This window comes from Gymnoscopelus braueri (genome assembly GCF_963280865.1).
Source record: "Gymnoscopelus braueri genome assembly, chromosome: 8".
NCBI classification, from domain to species: Eukaryota; Metazoa; Chordata; class Actinopteri; order Myctophiformes; family Myctophidae; genus Gymnoscopelus; species Gymnoscopelus braueri.
The window spans coordinates 50707428-50725863 of record NC_137609.1 but is presented as its reverse complement, the minus strand read 5'-3'; the positions used below and the strand labels follow the sequence as shown (position 1 = coordinate 50725863).

At 42.3% G+C, this 18436-nt stretch overlaps 1 pseudogene across 1 annotated transcript in view; it reads left to right on the top strand.

Moving 5' to 3' along the window:
- The window catches only part of LOC308091031 (cytoplasmic polyadenylation element-binding protein 4-like), a 75267-nt pseudogene that overhangs the window by 46441 nt on the left and 10390 nt on the right, over positions 1-18436 (top strand). Inside the window, exons 9-10 of the transcript XR_013935098.1 lie at positions 12132-12182; positions 14855-14878. The product of XR_013935098.1 is annotated as a cytoplasmic polyadenylation element-binding protein 4-like (transcript). The remainder of the gene's footprint in view (positions 1-12131; positions 12183-14854; positions 14879-18436) is intronic.

The following is an 18436-nucleotide window of genomic DNA, read 5'->3' as shown; positions in this document are numbered from 1 at the left end:
GAGATTTCCGGAGGGAGGGGGGTTTACCAGGCTAGGGGGGGGGGGGGCTGCTGTATTTGTCCATGGACCCCTAATCTGAAGATATGTTGTGCCAGGGCATATATGTTTTGCCCCATACAAGATTTGTGGCGTTAATTTTTTTTGATTAAGATTTATATAATAACAGATCTACAAGCTCACAACGTGTCGTGAGCTTGTAGATCTGCTATTTTCAAATAGCCAATGTATATTGTTTAAAGTGGTTAAACTGCTTGTGATGCTATATTAACACATTTTTGCTGGGAAACCCGCTGGAACCCCCCCGATTTTTTTTTTAGTATGATAATTAATCGTCATGTAAAATGTCATTATAATGACAGGCCTGGTTTCCATTTTCTCCTTTACATGGCCTTGGTACTAACAAGCTAACCGCGCAGCATTAGCATGCTACATCAACGTGATAACGAGCGCTATCTGTAGTGCTTGAACACTGTACAGAAATAGATGGATGCCACACCTCCCCTACCGTTCCTAGAGCTACACTCTCTCTGTGTGTGTGTGTGTGTGTGTGTGTGTGTGTGGTGAACAGCTGTGCCTGCTGTACTCCATTAGTGTCGTGCAGCTGCCACACACACACACACCATGCAAGAGTACATACAGCATAGCAATAGAATGGGCTACATTGCCATAAATACCATCGTTGTTTGGTTCTTTTTTTAACTTATCACCATTTGCCTCCCAGCCACCCTCTGCCCCACACACACACACACACACACACACACACACACACACACACACACACACACACACACACACACACACACACCCACACCCACACCCACACCCCCACACACACCCCCACCCACACACACACACACACACACACACACACAGCCTTGACCTGATAAGCCGCAGAACGTAGAGTCATCCTTGTCAGTATGCCCTGTCAGCAGTGGTGGAAAGTAACTAAGTACATGTGCTCAAGTACTGTACTTGAGTAAGGTTTTTAGGTATTTGTACTTTACTCGAGTATTTCCAATTTCCAATGCTTTTACCTCTACTCCACTACATCCCAGAGGCAAATATTGTACTTTTACTCCACACATTTTTTTTTGAAAACTTTAGTTACAAGTTACTTTGTAGATTTTGATTATTATTACAAAACATACAGTAACCACTTCAGCCCTATATCGGCCATTTGAAAATAGCCGATCTACAAGCTCACAATGCGACGCATTGTGAGCTTGTAGATCGGCTATTTTAAAAAGCTTTGTATACATTTGAAAACTTGAAATGGGACATTCTGCATAATGAGTACTTTTTACTTTTGGTACTTCAAGCACATTTCGATGCAAATACTTTCATACTTTGTACTCGAGTACATTTTGAATTCCGGACTTCTGCTCGTAACGGGAGCATTTCTGCATTGCAGTATTGATACTTTTTACTTAAGTAAAACATGTGAGTACTTTCTCCACCACTGGCCTGTCAGTTGAACGTCATGAGGGAACACAACACGGACACGAGGATCAGCCTGATGCAGCATAGAGTCACATAGACTGAGGCTCAAAACAGCCTTTCTGCTGAAGTCAGTTCACACACTGACACGCCCTCAGCAAGGATTGACACTAAAACGTTTTGTTAGTTTGTTTTAGGGACTCTGGAAGCGACGTACTTTTGTTTCGCTGCTCACGCAATCTTAAAGGAGTAGTTCACCCCCCAAAAAAAATTCTATCAATTACACACCCCATGAAGCATTGAATTCATGGTGATTTTTTTTAGTTTTTGTCGCATTTCTAAGCCAATAAGATGCTAATGTATCTGGTAGGAGACTCAAAGGAGACTCTTTGAGTCTCCTACCGGAGAGACGGCCGTTTCCGGGGGGTCCCCAGCTAAATGTGTTAGTATCAGCATCACAATCATTTTAACCATTTATACTTTGGCTATTCAAAAATAGCTGATATACAAGCTCACAGCACGTCACTTTGTGTGAGCTTGTAGATCTGCTATGTTTCTAAAAGCTTGAACATTAGTGAAACATTTTCTCTCTCTATCTATATATATATATATATAATTTTTTTTTTCTTTTTTTTTTGTAAGCAAACATTTTAACAAAAATCTTTGCTTCTGGGGGTCCCTGGCACGACATATTCTCAGATGGGGGTCCGCGGCCAAATACATAATATCGTTTGGGGGGACCATGGGCGACCGGGCCTTCTGTTACACCGCCCCATGTCTGTGCAATGCCCTCCCAGACCACCTGAGAGCACCACAGTCCACTGATGCTTTTAACACATTGAGTGCCAGGGTTTTTTTAAAACAGGGTACAGTCAGTGCCTGGATTTTTAACCATTTTTGAACCTTTTTCAAGTAGTCACAAAATATTTTCAGTGATCACCGTCCTCACGGTGATCCCCTCATTACACACATAGAGGTCTCGTACAATCGGGGGAAAAAAATTAAAAACATTCGGTAATCCGTTCCATAGTTGCAGCCAGTTGAAAATAGTCGAAAATAGTCAAAAATACATAATAAAAAGAAAAAGTACACGGGAGCCGAGATGCAGGCTTTTGAAGTCATAAGTTAACCAGGAAGTGGATTGGAGTCTAAATCTTAGAAAAATAATATCTCCTGGTGCTGTGAAGGAAAAAAAAAAAAATCCAAAAACGGTCATAACCGTTTTTGGCACACAACGCATGGCTTCTCAAAAACGGTCCGGACCGTTTTTGGCACTCAATGTGTTAAAAAATTTACTTAAAACCTACCTTTAAAAAAAATGCATTTTTCTAATTTTGTTTGTTTGTTCGTACTGGGTTTTAATTTCTAAATGTTGGCCCTTTTAGTTTAGCCTAGTTGGTTCTGTTGCCTATGCTGTTTTTATGCCTTCCTTTTAATCTGTAGCACTCTTGAGATTCGTGAGAATGTTAAGTGCGTTATAAATGAAATGTATTATTATTATTAAAAAGTTTGAGAAGCACTGCACTAAAGCTTATCAATTGGCAGCATATTTCACACATAATATCACATATCTAAATGTGAATCTAAACAATAAGCAGCAGTGTCACAACTGAACGTGCAAAGGAGTCAGTCAGCATATATACATAGAGACAGAGGCGTTGTCAGTACCGTCACTTATATGTTTGTCCTCATTCGGCTAAGTATGCGGTCTGTGTGAAAGGGAGGAAGGGCACATGGAGGGGGCTAGTGTGTGACCTCAGGGGGTGTATAGGGGTCAGGGTGTGGTGGTGTTTTTTTGGGGGGGGGGCTTATGTATGGGTGGGATATACTGTACAGTATGTTGTTCAGCTTGTTGAGACCTTATCTGTGTGCTTGTGGCTCGTATCTGTGCTCAGCCCCGCGTTATCAGAGCACTGTGTGTGTGTGTGTGTGTGTGTGTGTGGGGGGGGGGGGGTGGCAAGGTCACGTGTAAGACTTAAAAAAACGTTATTTTTAACGAGGTATTTGCCTTAGATCAGTGCTTCTCAACCTATGGGTCGGGACCCCCGGGGGGGGGTCTCCAAATGACAGTGAAGTGACAATTTAAGACCTTTTTAACCCATTAAGACCTGAGGCGATTCTTTAAAAAAAATCTACATTCTAACAGTTTTTTGAAAGAAATTACAAAAAAAAAAATGTTCAAGATTTTTCAAAAATAGCAGATCTACAAGCTCATAGCGCGGCACTCGGTGCCGCACTATGAGCTTGTAGATCTGCTATTTTTGAATAGCCAAAGAAATCTAAAGTGACACAGATGCGTTCCAGGTCTTGGGTTAATACATACAAAAATAACATTACCATTATTTAAAGTAATCAACAAACGATAGTTTTTTTGGAAAATAGCTGATCTACAAGCTCATTGAGAGCTTGTAGATCTGCTATTTTCACAATATTTATCTGTAGATCCGAGTCGAACGAAATTGAATGCCTCGTCCTCTACATTCCTCAAGTGCGTATCAGGGTGGGGGGGGGGGGTCCCCAGTTCAAATAGGATTATTTTGGGGAACATTTACTCGTAACCTATACCAATTAGCCTGCGACCCAACATTGCGTCCCGACTCATTGTTTGGGAAACGGTGGAATAGTCTGATTAACTGTTTTATAGTTACATTACAAAATGTAACGTTTATCTCCCCTCGTGGTCTCCTGATAGATGGATTTTCAGGCCCGTTTTGAAAGAAGCCAGTGATCCACATTTTTTTTAAGGGTATGGTGTCAGGGCCAATGAAAAAAAAATATTGCGAACTGTGCCAACTTTTTTCTTTTTTTTTTTCAAAGTAAAAAAAATGTGCTTAGGAAGCGAGATACAGCCTTTTTCAGTTATAGGTTAAACAAAGAGTGGATGGAGCTGCAAATCTTCAGATAATGATATCTTGGGTTCTGAACAAAAAAACTAAAAAAAAAATTTAACTCTGGATTTCTCGTTCTGGCACTGAGGGTATAACCCTAAAACTCGGGATAACTCGGGGCTTGGCACTGAGAGAGTTAATGAATCGATCTTTTTTCGTTAGATAACTGTCACACACTCCTATCCAGCGTTTCACTGAAGGAGAAGCCAAGGGAAGGAGATGACCCGTGCGTCTGTGGCGACGTTGTGGCGTTACAATGTTTAGCTTAGGAAGCTGTCTGAGGCATTTTTTACTCCTTGCGCACGCACAAAAAAAATAAGCCTACTGCGTCTTTTCATTTGGCCTTCCTCTTACCCCTGGCAGCCATGTTGCCTCTCATATCCTCTGTGTGTGTGTGTGTGTGTGTGTGTGTGTGTGTCTGTGTATTTAGCCTGCTGGTGTCATAACAGTACGGTTGACACCACGCCATGGCAATTATTATAATACAATATTAAATATCGTTGCTGTCGGGTCTCAGGTGGAAACCTTGCATGTCCAAAACCCTTTATTTTTATTATCTTAAAAAAAATGTTTAAAACGGTGAAAACAGCAGATCTACAAGCTCGTTTTCACTGCTTTAGTGTGACAGTCTTGTATGATGCAGTAGGACATTACAAAAAAAACTAAAAAACAGTTGAAATATGGAGATAGGAGGTTTCTGCCCCACAGTGCCGAAATATAAGTACAAGAAATAAGTTGTATATATATCTCTGCTGTCCGGCAGAAACCAAAACTCCAAATTCTTCATTTTTCAGGAAATTAAAAAGTGGAGTTAGGAGGTTTTGTTCATCATTGATAAGAACAGCTGAATGGACCTCCAAGCTCACAATGAGGTTGGAGGTCAAAAGGGGGCGGAGCCTGGAGTCAGCAAAAGCAGCTAACTCCACCCCCCTTTGGTGGAAAGTTTGAGGATCCAATGGAGTTAGCTGCTTTTGTCAGAAGCACTTATCAATGCTGTTCATTGGTTCAATATTATTTTTACCCACACACAGACGTAAAGGGTGTTCAATAGCACTGATTTATGGGAAAAAAATGCAAAAGCGTCAAAATGGAGTTAGCTGGTTTCTGCCGGACAGCGACGATATATTAACCCATTAAAACTGGGAACGCATCTGTGTAACCACTTAAACCATTATTTTATACTTTGGGCTATTCAAAATAGCAGATATACAAGCTCATAGCGTGGCACTCAGTGCCGTGCTATGAGCTTGTATATCATCTGCTATTTTTGAAGAAAAAAAAGATGATTTGTGCAAATCTTTGAATATGTATATATTTTTTAATTTAACATGTTAAAAACTCAAATCTTTGCTTCTGGGGGGTCCCTGGAACAAAATATTTTCAGATGGGGGGGTCCGCGGCCAAATACATATCATTTTGGAGGTCCTTGACATGAAAAAAGTTTGAGAACCACTGATATAGAAACACAAGTTTTTTTTAAAGAAAACTTTTAGGATTCAGAAGAAATTTGGAGAATCGGAACCTCAGGCCTTAATGGGTTAATAACTTCCTGTTGAGGGTCTGAAAACATGACATGGTTCCTGTTCTCTCTCTCTCTCTCACACACACACACACACACACACACACACACACACACACACACACACCCACACCCACCCACACACACACACACACACACACCCCACAGACAGTAGAAACATGTACATATGGCAGAGCACAGATGTGACATAGCAGAGACACAATGAATGAATGAGTACAGTAGCACTCTGACTGGCTTCCAGCATTGTTCCTACTGACAGAAAGAATCCCTCTGTTCTCTCTCTCTGTGTGTGTGTGTGTGTGTGTGTGTGTGCCTGTGTGTGTACACTTGTATTACTATACTTGTGAGGGCAACATTTCCCCACAAGTATGGTACGATTTGACAAGTACCGGTAAGCAGTGGTGAAAAAAAGTACTCAAATGTTTTACTTAAGTGAAAGTATCAATACTGCAATGTAGAAGTAATCTATTACAAGTAAAACATTCAAAATGTACTTGAGTGTAAGTACAAAAGTATTGGTATCAAAATGTACTTAAAGTACCAGCAGTACAATGTTTGAAAATCGCAGATCTACAAGCTCGTGGCGCGTTGTGAGCTTGTAGATCTGCTATTTTTCAAATAGCCTATGTATAAAATAGGGCTAAAGTGTTTAATGTATGTTTTATGATGTAATAATTGATATCTGCAAAGTAACTAAAGTTTTCAAATAATTGTAGTGGAGCAAAAGTACAATATTTACCTCTGAGATGTAGTGGAGTAGAAGTAAAAGTATAGACAATTGGAAATACTCCAGTAAAGTAAAGGTACCTCAAAATTGTACAGTACTTGAGTAAATGTACTTAGTTACTTTACACCACCACCTGCAAGTAAGACATTGTGAGGACCATGTTCCTGGTTATATTATGGATAGGTTTACATTTAGGACAAAGATTGAGGTTAGGATTAGACATGTAGACGTTAGGGGTTAGATTTATGCCCTTGACACATGGCTGTACCGTGCGCAGCCATATGTTCGTCAAACGGCGTTCAGCATTCTCTGAACCGCGTGAAACCTAGCATCCCTATTCTAGGGCAAAACGTTCGCCCAAAATAGCCGATCTCCAAGCCCTGTGAGCTATTCCCGGCGAAGATATTTGGTGTGTGTGGCGGAGGAGAGCACGGGACCTAGTAGACAAGGTTTTTCTTTTCTTTTTTTACCCCTCTTTCTCCCCAATGTAGTCGTTATGCCAATTAACCCATTAAGACCTGAGGCCGCTTCTAAACATTTTCAAAATCCTAATTTTTTTTTTCACGATTTTTCAAAAATAGCAGATCTACAAGCTCATAGCGCGGCACTCGGTGCCGCGCTATGAGCTTGTAGATCTGCTATTTTTGAATAGCCTAAAGAAATCTAAAAGTGACACAGATGCGTTCCAGGTATTAATGGGTTAATTCCTCCCCACACACATTTGTGTGTGTTTGTCGCCGCTGTTGTATCCTACCGACTCAACCTGCCGGTGAGGAGCCCCGGGCGGGAGGATGTAGGGCCTCCTCCCGCCCGATAGGCTCTTTGCACAGCAGCCATATTGGAAGGAAATTGGGCCTCTCCCTTACTTCCTTCACAGGTGTTCCCAATGATGCTAATCTCTCAAGAACGGTAGCCGTGTTGACAACCCGTGCACATTGGCTACAAGTGGGGGCGTGCCATCAGATCAGGAAGCAGGCCGCGCTCTACCCAATCAAATGTAGTGGGCGGGATTTTACGTGCGCGCCGTTCGTTCCCTACTGGAAACAAACCGAAACTCATTTAACCCATTAATACCTGGAACGCATCTGTGTCACTTTAGATTTCTTTGGCTATTTGAAAATAGCAGATATACAAGCTCGTAGCGCGGCACCGAGTGCCGCGCTACGAGCTTGTAGATCTGCTATTTTTGAAAAATCGTGATTTTTTATTTTTTTTAGATCTTTTCCCCGAAAATGTTAGGATTTAGAATTTTTAAAGAATCGCCTCAGGTCTTATTGGGTTAACAATAGCGTCCTCGAAGCCGACAAGACCACGGAAAGTTAGTAACATTTTAAATTGCTCTTTTCATCATAGAAACAAGTGGGGCTTATAACCAAAACGATCCATGTTCTTTGGGAGAATTGGTGGTAGTGTTCCGTGGACAAATATCGTTAGTGGGAACGAAAACATAGTCGCACCACCGGAAGTGAAAGGCTGAAGGCAGACCAAAACCCCGGTTTCCCTGAGCACGGGTCGTCCGTTCAGCTCCACCCAGAGCCAAATGAATAAGTAAAAAACAGCAGAGGGCGCTGTTTTTCCTTTTTATTTGACGATGGGTTCCCAGATTGCCAATGATGCTAATGAAGGCTCTGTTCCGTTTAGTGTAGCACAGTGGTTCTCAAACCTTTTTTTTAATTTCAAGGACCCCCATAACTCTCAGAGTTACACTCCTGCAAAGGGGCCATTCGGAACCCCCCCCCTCAAGGAACCATGAGGCTCCCAGGACCACACTTTGAGACCCACTGGTGTAGCAGAGTGTTTCCAGTGAGCTGACATGCACAACATCAGCACCCTGACTCTGTTTAGACCAGAATGGAACAGAGCCTTAAAGCTTTCATGACATTCACTTTTACACCACATTCAAAGTCTTTGTCATGGTCCTTCAAAAGTGTACAAAAAGTTTTAAGTGAAAATTCCACTCCATTGATCCATGGCAGGTGTTTTTCTCTCACATTTCTAAAGCCTTTTCAACTGCAATGAAAAAATAAATCTTTGCCTGCGGGTGTCGCTGGTGAGGGATTTTGCCTGTCAATCATCGCCTTTGCTCCGCCCCCCCCAAAGGAAAGGATAGGGGAGGGGAGGGGCGAGGAGGAGAGTGGGCGGGATTAATCGACTGTGACCTCACTGTCGAAGGGCCAAGCTCAGATTACTTTTCAGCCTAATTATTCAGAAAACCCCAGACCACAGAAAATCCACTGAATGTTCTAAGTTCAGGTTTTTTGGGTGTAATTGAGGTCATAAAACCCCAAATAAAACATTGAAAATAAAAAAAGTGAAAATGAATGTCATGATACCTTTAATGAGTATCATTGGCAACACCTGTGAAGGTCTTTACAATAATGGTTGCTGTGCATATAGCCTATTATAACACTCCCTGCTGACAGGCTCCGCCTCCCCCCCCCCCCCCCAGCCCGTAGGAGTACGTGCGGTGACAAAAATCGCACTCCTCGCCCCCGGGGAGATATTGACTCAGGAATGTGACCAAAACAAAAGCAAATCTCCATGAATTCAAGGCTCCATGGAGAGAGTATTTGTTAGGGAGAAAGTCATTTTCGGGGTGAAGTATTTATTTTAGTACAGTAGTCAAGTAAAAGTACTTAGTGTGTGTGTGTGTGTGTGTGTGTGTGTGTGTGTACGTCCTGTGGGACTGAATAGGGCGAGGTGTGGGGATGGGAGGGGGGGAGGGGCCAGTAGAATTCCTAGTGACCCGGGACGGTCGGAATGCACCAATCACGGGGCGTGTCGCAAGCCGCGGCCCGCACAATACAATGGATGCTCTATTTGAGCTTCATGCCACCATGATCCCCCCCCATCACCACCCAGCCACACCGCCTCGCTTAGACCAGCACCACTTTGAAGCTGGTTGGGGCATAGTAACGTGTGTGTGTGTGTGTGTGTGTGTGTGTGTGAAATAGAGAGAGAGAGTGGGGGAGGCGGTGTGAGCTAGCCATGACACATACTGTGGTTTAATGTAAAATTAATAAGGTTTAGAGAGATGCCCAGATATGAGGGAGAGAGAGAAGGACAGAGAGAGACGGAGACAGACAGAGAGAGAGACATACAGATAGAGAGAATGAGGGGGAGAGAGACAGCCAGACAGAGAGAGATACAGAGAGAGACAGAGACACAGAGAGGAAGATGGAGAGAGACAGACAGAGAGGGAGAGAAAGAGGGAGAGATACAGAGAGAGAATAAGAGAGAGACAGACATTGAAAGTGGAGTGATAGAGACAGACGGAGAGACACAGAGAGGGAGATGGAGAGAGACAGACAGAGAGGGAGAGAATGAGAGAGACAGAGAAATAGGAGATAAAGAGAGAGATTGTGTGTGTGTGTGTGTGTGTGTGTGTGTGTGTGTGTGTGTGTGTGTGTGTGTGTGTGTGTGTGTGTGTGTGTGTGTGTGTGTGTGTGTGTGTGTGTGTGTGTGTGTGTGTGTGTGTGTGTGTGTGTGTGTGTGTGTGTGTGTGTGTGTGTGTGTGTGTGTGTGTGTGTGTGTGTGTGTGTGTGTGTGTGTGTGTGTGTGTGCTGTAGGCTGTTAATGACCTGCCCGTGACTCTGAATGCTTAATAACTCACTGTAATTAAGTCATTAAAATGAGTTCATCAACATGAACACTAGCAGCTGTCATTGTTATATATACTGTCTCTCTTTATAACCCTGGCTCTCTGCCTCTATTCACACTGTTTGGTAAAGCTATGTTATTCTTTGCTTTAAACCATTTAAGACCTGGAACGCATCTGTGACACTTTTTGATTTGAGCTAAAAAAAAAGAGCATTATTTCACACTTTGGCTATTCAAAAATAGCAGATCTACAAGCTCATAGCGCGGCACAGAGTGCCGCGCTACGAGCTTGTAGATCTGCTATTTTAGAAAAACTCTTGAAAATGTGCGCAAATCTTTGAATATAAATTGTTTTAAAGCGAATATTTTTAACTCAAATCTTTGCTTCTGGGGGGGTCCCTGGAACAACTCATTTTGGGGGTCCATGACATGAAAAAGATTGAGCACCACTGATATAGAAACATACGTTTTTTCCAGAATACTGTTGGTATGGGATTTAGAAGACATTTGTAGAATGGGCTTCAGGTCTTAATGGGTTAAGCCTCGATGCGTAGACACACGACGGTATCGCGTGGCGACAAAAAGCCCAGCTTGTACATCTGCTATTTTTTCCATGTTCCCCCATAATGACACTAAGGCCCGAAATAGGGGACGCCTCTTTGAAAGTTGTCTAAAAGTAGGTCACTGTGACCCTAAAAACTGATTCGCTGTGTGTGTGTGTGTGGAGGCACGCTTTGTTTGTGCAATATTTAGACAGGAAAGAGTGGAGAGACACATGGAGCTGGGGGGCAGAATGGGGGAACGGCACGTACTGTAACACAGTTTTTCGGTCCGGAATCGAACCCGGGGCCGTCATGTGGCCGACGCATTGGCTGCCTTATAGTCAGGGTCCCCACGGTCATGACATTTCTGGAAATATTTTTAAATTATAAAAAACTTTTTCCAGTCCTGGAAAAGGTTTGGAATTCATCAAGGGTCCTGGAATATCCTGGAAAAATATTTGGCTATGCATTGTTTTTGGCTATTGACTCTGTTTATAAAAAACGTTTTCCAAAACATGTATATAACACGAAATATGTAACATTTTTCTCCGAACGGGCTGCGTGATTGCAGCCTAATACTAATACTGGACGTGACAAAAAAGAACGGATCTACAAGCTTACAACATGCTGCAGAGTGTTGCGTAGTTAGTTAGTAAATTTGGTACGAAATTTGGAATGGAATTATACCATTCTATATTCTATGCTTTATTTTTGCTACACTGCCTGTCTTTAGGCATTGCACATAGGAGTAAGAGACTCCTTTATTGCGCTGAATGATTGTTATTTAGGCCTGGAAATTTGGTTAAATATTCTGGAAACGTTTTGGAAAATCATTGGTAAAAATGTGTGGGAACCCTGTATAGTGCTGCCTCTCTGCCAAGAATATAGGCTAAATCCTATGTTAAAACTCATTCAGTGCCAAGCAAATAAATAAATAATTGCCAATAGTGCCAGCCATTTTTTATTTAATTTCAGTAAACACTAAAAACACGGTTTGGACGTCTTAGGCGTCAATGACACTCTGGGCGTTGGAAATATTAGACGTCAATGTCACTGAATGAGTTAAAATCATGTCATTATAGGCTAAATCCTATGTTAAAATCACTTTTTCACCCGTTTTCATCCTGCAACACAATCGAACAAGATAATAGTGCTGAAGTGGATAAGATGTATGATCAGAATCTTGACCTCCTGTGCAGGAAAGAACTCTGGCAAGAACCAGTCTGATGATTTCTGCTTTCGCCTTCAGGGGGGAAAAGCAGCACATCAATATTTAAACCAGGCCAGGTGTGTCTAGTTCAGCTGGACCTAGTTTAAACTACACATCTTTGCCATGTTGCCTCGATGTGCCTGTTGGATGTGTTGCTAAGCATGTTGTGTTGTGTCTCTGTGTGCAGGTCGACTGGGGTTCCCTCATCCTGGAGCTGACAACCCTCTGGCTCTGAACGGTACGTATGGTGACACTGTCTCTGTTACACACAGACGGGGGCAATGGTATACAAAATGAAACTGCTCTTAAAAAAACAAAAAAACTGCTCATCTACAAGCTAACATCAAGCTACCAGCTAACGTCAAGCTACCAGCTAACATCAAGCTACCAGCTAACATCAAGCTACCAGCTAACATCAAGCTACCAGCTAACATCAAGCTACCAGCTAACATCAAGCTACCAGCTAACATCAAGCTACCAGCTAACATTCAAGCTACCAGCTAACATTCAAGCTACCAGCTAACATTCAAGCTACCAGCTAACATTCAAGCTACCAGCTAACATTCAAGCTACAAGCTAACATTCAAGCTACAAGCTAACATCAAGCTACCAGCTAACATCAAGCTACAAGCTAACGTCAAGCTACAAGCTAACATCAAGCTACAAGCTAGCAGGCTGATGTTTACAAGCTAATAGTGCGTCACATGGTTAAACTATGCTTTCAAAGCAAGACATAGGACCATGTGTACATGCATGCACAAGCATCTTTTCCTAGACTTTCATGTGTCACATGCAGGGTTGCCAGATCGGAATGACAGTTTCCAGCCCAAGCAGCCCTTAAAACCAGCCCATTGCAATAAAAACCAGCCCACATGCACTCTCATGAGAGTGCAGATTTTTTGGGCTTGTTGGGCTTGTTTTGGGCTTGTTTTGGGCTGTTTTTAACTTTAAAACAAGCCCAAATTTGATGTGCCCACCCAAGGCTATTTATCCCAGCCCAATGAGTTTTAAAATAGCCCAATTGGGCGGAAAACCGCCCAATCTGGCAACACTGGTCACATGACATGACTGTGTGACAATGATGAGCTGTCATGTGACACAGAGGCTTCTCTACCCGTCTATCTGTCTCTGACCTGTCTGTCTTCACTCTCTTCTCTCTCCTCCTCTTTCACTGTCTCTCTCACCCTCTGTCTGTCTGTCTCCCCCCTCTCTGTCTATCTGTTTGTCTGTCTGTCTCGTTCTCTTGCTCTCTGTCTCTCTCATTCGCTCTCTGTCTCTCTCTCATTCACTCTCTCCCACCCTCTCTCTCTCCCACCCTCTCTGTCTGTCTCTGTCCGTCTGTCTCTCATTCGCTGTCTCCCCTCTCTCTCTCTCTCTCTCTCTCTCTCTCTCTCTCTCTCTCTCTCTCTCTCTGCCAGTCTGTTCTCTCCCACCTTGCTTCATTTTTATGAGCTTGTGCGTCTCTCTTCCAGTCTATTTGTCACTCTCTCGTGCGCACATCTTTTTATAGCCTCTCCGTTTCAACCCGTCTCTCTCTCTCTCACACACACGCACGCACGCACGCACGCACGCACGCACGCACGCACGCACGCACGCACGCACGCACGCACGCACACGCGCAGAGAGTGACAGAGACAGACAGATGTTCGCGCTCATAGCCTGATTTATACTTAGTCACGCAACGTCTCTCGTGGTCGAAAACAGACGATCTACAATCGCGTCGGCGAGCTTGTAGATCGTCTGTTTCCGACCGCGCACGACTACGTATAAATCAGCCCATGTCTCCCTACAGCTGGTGTGTGACCCGCCCCAGAGCTTGTGTGTCCATCTGGCTGTGTGTGTGTGTGTGTTCGCGCACGTTTGTATTACCATACTTGTGAGAACATTTGGTCCTCACAAGTATACAAGAATATGAGAAAGTTCCAGTGTCACGCACCGAAAAATTGCTTATAGATCAGCTATTTTTCGGCGAGCTTGTAGATCTGCAATTTTTCGGCTTTAGGATTATCGTTAAAAATTGCTAAATGTATTAACGATAGCATTCATAAAGTCGCTGTCATAAAATCTTGACGTCCTCACAAGTGTAGTAATACTGACGTGCGTGTGTGTGTGTGTGTGGAGGGGGGGGGGGGGGGTGGAGGATTACTGCCACTCCATGCGTCACATCTGTGCCCAGTGGTGCAGAGCTAGCGTAGCCACGCACGCTATCATGCTGCGTCATCGTTTATCGTCAAGGCATGACGTGCGGCGTAACATGGAAATGATTTTTTGCACTATTTTCATGTCTTTCTTTTTTTCAAATAATAATAATACAATCCCAGAGACCTGATGAAGACCCCTTAGCGGTCGAAACGTTGTCAATATTATGTAATAAACGTTTCTACCTGGAGCTACAAGTGTGCGGACTTCCCTCTGGACTCTATTTAACCCATTAAGACCTGAAGCCACTTCTAAACATTTTCTAACATTCTCCTAACAGTTTTTCGGAAAGAAATATTAAAAAATAAGTTTCACGATTTTTCAAAAATAGCAGATCTACAAGCTCATAGCGCGGCACTCGGTGCCGCGCTATGAGCTTGTATATCTGCTATTTTTGAATAGCCAAAAGAAATCTAAAATGACACAGATGCGTTCCAGGTCTAAACGGGCTAAAAATTTAATCTGCAACGCAATCCAATTCAATATGTAGTAGGGGGGGGTCCCTGCTTTATCTCTGTCTCGGCTAGGGGGGGTCCTTCGCCTGAAAAACGTGGAAGACCCCTGCCCCCCCTTTTATGGTTGAGCGGAGTCCCTCACGGCTCTATACTAGTGTTTTTCTGGTTGTTTTCAGGTGCTGGGGGTTCACCCTCGGCTTGTTCCAATGGTTGTAATCATTCTCTGCTCTCTTATGTGTTCTTACTCCACACGCAGCCAGGAATTATGGCCGTAGACGAGGTAAACACATTGTTTATTATTATGGTACATTCTGAGTACAACGCACCGTGTGCTGCTGCACCGTCCATGTTTTGGTGACCATGTCAAACCAAGTGTTTTTTTACGCATGAGTTTTTTGTCGGTGATGGGGTTAATCTAATTGTGGCGTTGTTTGCTGTTGTTTTTTTTTTTTTACCTACCATCAACCTGGTGTTCTTATATTCGGCATGTCATTATAGACGAATATTTTTTTTTCTAAATCCTAACAGTTTTTTGAAAAAAAAATCCAAATATATTTTTTTCAAGATTTTTCTAAAATAGCAGATCTACAAGCTCATAGCGCGGCACTCGGTGCCGCGCTATGAGCTTGTATATCTGCTATTTTTGAATAGCCCAAAGAAATCTAAAGTGGCACAGATGCGTCCCAGGTCTTAGTGGGTTAAAACATTTCAATAACGTTTCAAATTGGTTTGAAAATAGCCGATCTACAAGCTCACAATTACTGTGTCGCGACACGTTGTGAGCATTGTAGATCTGCTTTTTTTGGGGGGGCGGGGATCAGGTTGATAGGGTTTCCTGTGGTTAAAGATGGTGTTAAGTGATATTTTATTGTTGAAATAAACTTTTTGTTAAAAGGTTAAACCTCTATATTGTGATAGTAAGTAACTCTAGCTCTTTAATAAACAGACAAGACAATCCATGTTCAGATATTGATTTCATACAATCAGAAGAGAGCATCCATTTAGCAGTTACAATTTTGTCTTTTTTTTTTTCCTTCTGTTTTTTCCCATCACTTCCAATTTCACTTATTTATCCTGTATGAGTTCTCTGCCCTGATTGGATAAAATTGGTATCCTGGCCTGACAATGTATTTGAAGACACAGGGAAGACCCCCCTCTTACTGAACAAACACCAACCGTTACTATCAGAATATAGAGCTAGTTGACACTTATTTTAAATGAAGACATGTCACTTAACACCATCTTTAATAAAATGCTAATGTGATGTTGTTGAATGTTGTGGTGTGTTGCATCCATCCAGTGAAGTGTCTGCATGGTTTATGTACAGGATCATCTCAAAAGCATTAGAATATCGTGGGAAAATGTCATACACGCCTATATATAATCATCAAGTTAAAAACAAACAAAAAATGTTTTGAACTATTTCACTTCATGTGCAATGCATCTAGAACAGTGGTTCTCAACCAGTGGTCCGGGGACCACCAGTGGTCCTTGGGGGGGGGGGGGGGTCCCCAGCTAAATTGGTTAATATAGCATCACAATCATTTTAACCACTTAGCTTTGGCTATTCAAAAATAGCAGATCTACATGTGCCGCGCTACGACCTTGTAGATCTGCTATTTTTTGAAAATTCTTGAAAATGTCTGGATATCTTTGAATATATATATATTTTTTAAAGCTAACATTTTTAACTAAAGTCTTTGCTTCTGGGGGTCCACAGCCAAATGCATATCAATTTAAGGGGTCCTTGGCATGAAAAAGGTTGAAAACCACTGATCTAGAATATATGAAAGTGTCACTTTTCTAAATTATATTACATTTAAAAAAAATGTTTTCCACAATATTCTAATTTCTTTAGATGATCCTGTAAATGTCTGTTTGGGAAGCAGACGTACTCTTGGGCTTGATTGATTAATTGATTGATTGATTGATTGATTGAATACTTAACAGTTTGCAAAAAGTACAGAGGTACAGTTACAATAATGCTAAAAAGGATAACACAAACATCCCTGAGGGCTTGTTTCCATTATGGTCCTATGTATTCAATGAATCAAGACCTTTTTAAAGACATACACTACTATACAAGAAATCATCTGCATCTCAGGTCCTTGTCGTGCTCTATCCCAGCTCCTCTATCCTCTCTCCTACATGGGTTATAAGGAAAGAATTAACGGAAATCTACAGCGTATCGTTGCAGAAACCAGCTGACTCCATTTTTCCGCTTTTGCATTTTTTCCCCCATAAATCAGTGCTATTGAACACCCTTTACGTCTGTGTGTCCATTAAAACAATATTGAACCAATGATAACCAGCTAGCAGCTAACTCCATTGGATCCTCAAACTTTATGCTAAACCAGCTAACTGCACCAAAGGGGGGTGGAGTTAGCTGGTTTTGCTGACTCCAGGCTCCACCCCCTTTTTTGACCTCTAACCTCATTGTGAGCTTGGAGGTCCATTCAGCTGTTCTTATCAACGATGAACAAAACCTCCTAACTCCACTTTTTTGTTTTTGTCATTTCCTGATAAATGAACATCTTGGTGATTTGATTTCAGCACCCAAACTCTTACTGTATGCTCTTACTGTACTATTTATACATTATAATGTTACAAATTATAATGTTACAAAAAAGCAAAGGCCGTTTGGGATCGGGACACGAACCCGCAACGCGCTGTCAGGCTACTTTGGAGCCAAGGTGCCCGGACCGCTACGCCAGCGATCAGGGCCCAGTGACTCACTTAAAAAAATAAATTAAAAAAAAGTGGCGTCCCTATTTTGGGCCTCAATGTAATCTTTATTTCAGACTCAAGGTCCATATCAAATGACAAATTACACAACCAATTATATAACAAAAAATGCTCACAGTCTGTAGAGGCTGTTGCGCTAATGTCTACAAATCATGGAAGAGAAACCGATTAGAAGTCTTCACAGGTTTAACCCATTAAAACCCATTAGATCTGCTATTTTAGAAAATGGTGTGCAAATCTTTGAACATATGTTTCTAAAGCGAATGTTTGTAACTCAAATCTTTGCGTCTGGGGGTCCCTGGAAAGAAACATATTGAGATTTTTACAATGCAATTTTTATTACATTTTTTGGGACATTTTTTACTGTAAACCCAAAGCCGAAAAGTAGCAGACAAACAAGCCCACAACGCGGTGTGCTGCGACGCGTTGTGAGCTTGTATATCTTGGCCAATGTTTGACCAGTTTTTGACCAGCTTGGTCCTCCCAAGTATAGTAACACACACACACACACACTGCCAAGTACTGAGCAAGCATAAATAATAAATAATGCGTGTGTCTGTCTGTGTATGCGCGTCCTTCCTTCTGCAACAGCAGAATTGGGGAGAGTAAGGATTACTGTACTTGGCTCAGTCTGAACGTGTGTGTGTGTGTGTGTGTGTGTGTGTGTGTGTGCGTGCTTGCGCACGCTCGCAGCTCAGCAGCTCGTTACATTTTACTGGCATATAAAGTAAATGAATCCCCCCACAATGCTGTCAGAGCAGAACCCGTATCAAAGCAGTCAGACACAGAAGTGCTCAGTTTGTGTCCAACCTCACACTGTTAGATCAGCACATAGTGGAGCTAAATCAACTCCAACCAATCACATTAACCCACTCAACGCATCTACTAACGTCTTCTAAATGCTAACAGTTTTCTGAAAACCGTATGTTGCTATAATATCAGTGGTTCTCAAGGACCCCCAAAATGATATGTATTTGGTCGCGGACCCCCCCATCTCAAAAGATTTTGTTCCAGGGACCCCCCAGAAGCAAATATTTGAGTTACAAATGTTTGCTTTAAAAAAATATATATCCAAAGGTTTGCACAAGTTTTC